Source organism: Penaeus chinensis, chromosome 16 (assembly GCF_019202785.1).
Source record: "Penaeus chinensis breed Huanghai No. 1 chromosome 16, ASM1920278v2, whole genome shotgun sequence".
NCBI classification, from domain to species: domain Eukaryota; kingdom Metazoa; phylum Arthropoda; class Malacostraca; order Decapoda; family Penaeidae; genus Penaeus; species Penaeus chinensis.
This window is the reverse complement of record NC_061834.1, coordinates 28745294-28751549: the sequence shown is the minus strand read 5'-3', so window position 1 is coordinate 28751549 and position 6256 is coordinate 28745294.

Below are 6256 nucleotides of genomic sequence, written 5' to 3'. Positions count from 1 at the left end.
ATATATATATATATATATATATATATGTATTTATATTTATGTGTGTTTGTGTGTGCGTGTGGTTGTATGTATATATATACACATATATACGTATATATATACATATATATAGACATATATATACATATATATATATAAACATATATATATACATATACATATATAAACATATACACACACATATATGTACACATCCATACATTGATATACATAATTACTTATATGTATATATATATTCTTTATAGTTATGTATATATATATATATATATATATATATATATAGAGAGAGAGAGAGAGAGAGAGAGAGAGAGGGAGAGAGAGAGAGAGAAAGCGAGAGGGATAAAGAAGCAGAGAAGGTGAAAATCATGAAATACTTGGTCGAGTTCACCGCCAGACCTCCAACCTTCAACTTGCACACAATAAGGGAATAAAATTCGGTTACAGCGACGTCCTGGGTTGGGTCACGACGCGGGCAGGGGGGGGGGGGGGGGGTGGAGTGGAGTGGCGGGACGGAGGGCGAGAGGGGGGTTAGGGAGGGAAGGGGAGAGGGGGAGAGGAGGGGGAGTGAAGGTGGATGGGAGGGAGGGGAGGGTCGGGGAAGGTGGGAAGGATTACCTGTCACTCACAATTGCAAGTTGCAAGAAAGAATGAAATAGTGGTCGGGCCTTAGAAATAGGGTGAGACTGAGGAACATCGAAAGAGGGAGATTTCTCGGATACAAAGGGACGAACGAGCATTTTGAAAGTATAGCAGTCTCTCTCTCTCTCTCTCTCTCTCTCTCTCTCTCTCTCTCTCTCTCTCTCTCTCTCTCTCTCTCTCTCTCTCTCTCTCTCTCTCTCTCCCTCTCTCTCTCTCTTTAACGAGTGTCATAAAAGTGGCGGTTGACAATGGAGGAACGAAAGACAGTTTAGCACTTTCCTAATTTTATGATTTCCGGGAACTTGTCGTTGTTTTCCCTTTTTACCTGTTTTATTCTTTTTTTTTTTGTACGAATCTTCTCACTTTGTATCATTGTTGTTGTTATTATTATCATTATTATTATTTTTTTTTTTTTACTAGTATTATTATTATTATTATTATTATTATTATAACTATTATTATTATATTTTGATATGTCTCTATAGATATTATGCAATTGCGGATTGCGATTTGTGAATGAAATAGATAGAAAAGGAATAATATAAGAAATGGACTCGGTTTAAGTTCCCTTTGAAACTCGTAATGCCAGAGCTCTTGACAGCTTATGACAGGCTGAGCTTTATTTTAGTCAAGCTTTAGTCATTAAAGAGGTGGAGAAAGGATTTCTTAATGGGGGGGGGGGGGGTAGTCACTAACTGTCGTGAGGAAGAGGGGGGGGGAGTTGGAGAGGGAAAGGGATAGGAAGATAGAAAGAGAAAGGGCAAGAAAAAAAGTGAGAGTGAGAAAGAGGAGAGGAGAAGACAAAAAACAGCAGTAATAACAACAAACTACGTGATAAAATTGAAAAAAAAAGACCCCGACAAACAACTAAAAGACATGGCAAGTCATATCCTGTTGCGGCCGCCGAGATCATATACTGCATATACTCCGGTGAATTATTATATTTATTCATATACTTTTTGAAAGGCTGCAAGAAAGGTTTCTCATTGACGAACACAACGAGAAGGATTGCACTCCGCCTTGCTGCTCCGGAGGGGGTGAGAGGGAGAGGAAAAAAGGAGAGAGAGAGAGAGAGAGAGAGAGAGAGAGAGAGAGAGAGAGAGAGAGAGAGAGAGAGAGAGAGAGAGAGAGAGAGAGAGAGAGATAGAGAGAGAGAGAGAGAGAAAGAGAGAGAGAGAGAGAGAGAGAGAGAGAGAGAGAGAGAGAGAGAGAGAGAGAGAGAGAGAGACGGATAAAAGGAGAGAGAATATGGATAAAGGGAGAGGGGTAGGTGGGTAAAGGGAGAGAGAGGGGCTAAAGGGAGAAAGAGAGGTGGGGAAGTGAGGCAGTAGGTAGAAGAAGGGAGTAAACGAGAGCGGAAGAAGGGAGTAAACGAGAGAAGGTAAAAGGGAGTAAAAGGGAGCGTTCAGGATGAAGAGGAGGAGAGGGAAAAAGCAAGATCGAGGGAGGAAGGGGAAGAGAGAGAGAGAGACTGAGGCAAAGGGTAAGGGTGGCATATCCGAGGGTGGACGAAGGAGAGAAAGGGAAAGGGATAGAAAAGGACACAGCGGAAAATTTACAAAGACCCAACGCGCAAAGAATCCACCGCCATTGTGTGAAGCGGAGAGAGGGATAGAAAGCGAACAGAAGAAACAAGGCGATGATAATAACACGAGATAAGGGCGTCTCCGGGACAGGGGCATGATAGCCATCGCGACCTCAGGGGGGGCTAAAAGGCCTATTTTCCCCCCCTCTTCCACCCCCCCCCATTCCTTCGCCCTTCCCCCCCCCCCCATTCGTTCCGAGATTAGATCATCATCGTTATTATTATTATTATTATATATATTATCCTCCTTATCTCAAATTGGGATCGTTCCCTTATCGACGACTTAGTTTTAGTTAGTGCTTGCCGGAATCTTTTATAAATCTTTATTTTGTTCTTAAATTTTTTTTTTTTCGTTTCGTTTTTTTTTTTCTCGTTTTCTCTTTTTTTCGCCCACTCTGTCATCTTCGCGTAAAGATTATTTATAGATGATTTGTATAAGTGACAAAAAAAAAAAAATTACGCACTTCCAAACTTTGCAGAGTCACGGGATCCGAAGGGAGAGGGAGGAGGGGGGGGGTGGGGGAGGGGGGGGGTGAGGGAAGGTCATGGTTATCGATCCCTTGTTTCTCGGAAGGAAGGGGATCTGATCTTCGGTCGGTCGGTTCGTTGTGCCTCAGTTGGCATCGGTGGGTTATAGAGTTGTGAAATTTGTTTTTAGTGGTTATGTTTTGAGCTTGTGTTATGGGATTTTTTTTTTTCATTTTGTTTTTTTCTCCGAGAAAGTAAAAGTAAAAAATTGTATTTTGAAGATATTTAGGAAAATCGAGAAGGAAATTTGCCATTATTCATATATAATTAAATGTTTAATAAGTTTAAAATAAAAGGAAAATGGAGACAAGCAATTGGCTATATTCATATTAAGAGTTACAATATACAAAGAGATGACAAGATATCCCGACATGCCTCTTCTAGAAGTTCCATTTAAATCATTCATAAACAAAGGGGTTTATGAAGCCTTACATATCAGATTATTTCTTCAGGTGTTCTCCTCTCAGAAGGTCCTAACTGTGCCGGATCCCGTATTTGGCCAGTGGCATGTCTGTCCCGAAGCGTATATTATTTTAAATTTCCTAGGATAGATGGAAGGCGCCCAATAAATTTCTACCTTTTTGGACCCAAATGAGATTGATTCTTGTGCGAGATAGTCTTGTGTAGAACCGGTTTGTGGCTGGGATGCGTCCTCACCTGTTTTCGCTGGATGGGGTGACCACAATTATTTGAGTTTATTCATTTATTTACCACCTTTGTTGTTCTTTATTTACCACCTTTGCTGTCTGCACATTGGCAGGCTAGTTTTCATACATTTCATGAAATATATTGCCATAACTTTACATTTTACACGATTTTCTCGTACGTAATTTTATATGAGTAGTTGCAGGGTCGATCTGCATACATATACACACACCTTGTTTAAATTACTAAAAGATAACAATAATGATAAAGCCAGTCTTGTTTATTCAGCAAAGGATGGACTAAGCAAGTCAAAGTGTGTATGTTATATAGTTTGACTTTTCTGACACAGGATGCCCATCACTCAAGCCTCACTTGCCTAGCTGCATATATAGCGATGTCGATCACTCTATTTGACGAAATTATTATGTGTATGATAGATATCATATTGTATCGTTTATCACATCATGGACTGCAGAATCGGAAATGTATGCCGTAAAGGAACAGTGATAGGACGTTTGGTATCTTTTGTAATTTTTATAGGAAATTGTCATTATTTCATACATTGCAAAGTTGCTTTAGTGCTTTTGCCTAACCTGTTGATTCTGAGACAGACCACTGGAACTTAAAAAGATATTAATATTGACAGCAGCCATGAGTTGATTATTAATGATATAAAGTATCTAAATTACAGATATATACAGAAGAAAAATAGTAAGCGTTGAGGAAAGTAAAGAGAGGATGAAAGAAAGTTGTTCAATATAGGTTTGATTAACGGCGAAGAGAACCGGAATCCAGAGTAGGCCTATATCTCCTTTTTCAATCCTTTTCTGATCAGCTGACCTGATCTTCGGGGACGTCCGGATCAGCTGATTGGGACGATAAAATTTGGAACCGGAATTTTGATATTTGAGAACGTGTTGGCGAAAGACCTATTGTGTTTGTGAACTCGGTGGAAAAAATAGGGTCTGTTTTCCGATTAGAGATTTTTTTCGAAAGGGCAGACGCAAACAAAAGAAAATTGATTACAATACTTATTGAATTTAGGAAGGGAATGAGAAATAGATGGTATGAAAACAAAACTGTTAGGGAAAACAAAAGGTAGAAACACGAATGTATAAACAACAACAAAATCGTGACATAGCTTACGAGAAAACGCCACAAGGGCAGAGAAAAAAAAGTGGGAAGAGAAGGAAGAAGGAGTGGAGGAGGTGCAGCTTGAGGGGGGGAGAAGGGGGGGCTGAGAAAGGGAGGAAGAAGGGGGGGGGGGGGTCATGTGTGCGACCATGAGGGCTTTTAGGATCCATGCCCGAGGGTTGAAAAATCAGTCCCATTGAATAGCGAGTGAATTCTCGTCCTTAAGAACGGGTTTTGGAGGAGCTGGAGTTTTTCCCCCGGAGGAATTTCAATGAGGTCGAAGCAGTGATCAGATGGAGGAGATGTGAGGCAAAGTGATGATGGAGGAGAGAGAGAGAGAGAGAGGAGGAGATAGAGGAGAGAATAAGAGAGGAAGAAGGACTGATAGGCAGAAAGGTGCAAACACACACACACACACACACACACACACACACACACACACACGCACACACACACACACACACACACACACACACACGCACACTAACCGAGACAAAGAGACAAAACCCAGGACCTCATCATTCCAAATGAAGCTCTAATTTCTCACCCTCCCTCACTCATATACTTACTCACACACACACCTTTACTTCATCTCGCTCCGCACCATTCACGCACGCAAGCCGCTAGTGTGAGAGAGCAATCGGGATGCTGGGATCACGCAAATTGAGCAATTAACCACAAATACAATCCTGTGAGAGCGCAATTACGTGGCAGTCAGCGGTCTTGCAATGACCGCCTAAGACACGGGGGGGAGGGAGGGGGTTGGGGGAGAGGGGAGTGAGCGGAGAGGAAGAGTAGGAGGGAGGTGAGGGTGAAGACAAGGGCAGGGGAAGGCGGAAGGGTTAAGTTGGGACAGGGTGAGGGTTGTTTGGGGTAGGGTGAGAGAGGGTGGAGAGAGAGAGAGAGGAATTGGGAAGAGAGAGATAAGAGTAAGAGGGAGGTGAGGGTGAAGACGAGGTTAGGGGAAGGGGGAAGGTGGAAGGATGAGGCGGGGAAAAGAAGAGGGAGAAGGAGAGGAAGTGGGGAAAGGGAGAAGCAGAAGTTATGAATGGGAGGGACAGAATAAAGGCAAGGAAAAGTAGGAGGAGAAGAAGAGTAAGAGTAAGAATAAGAATAAAAACGAGGGCGAGAGCAAATATGACAGAAAAGAGAGAAGAAAAAAGAGTGCCCATCGAAATAGGGACAGCTGGGGGAGGGAGAAACACCCATACCTAAACTACATTTACCAAATAGTACCCCTAGCATTGTGTCTCTAATTTACAGCCTACGACTCATGCTGCGCTCTCCTGATGCACCCCGTGAGCCAGAGGGTCTGAGGGTGACTCTGGGTGGAGGCGAGGGTAAAGGGTGTAGAGGGTGGAAGGCAGTTGGTAGGGTTTCTTGTGTGTGTGTGTGTGTTTGTTTGTGTTGTGTGTGTGTATTGGGTATATATGTGTTATATATTATGTATTATATATATCTATCTATATCTATCTATCTATCTATATATATTATATATATATATATATGTATATGTATATACATACATGCATGTATGTATATAAATGTGTATGTATGTGTGTGTTGTGTGTGTGTGTTTTGTGTGTGTGTTGTGTGTGTGTGTGTGTGTGTGTGTGTGTGTTTGTTACTGATGGTTTCAATATCCTAAAATTGGAAGTAATGATAAAAAACTAGATTGCATAAGATTCAAATCGTCCTTTGTTAAGATCCTTGGTTATGCAATCG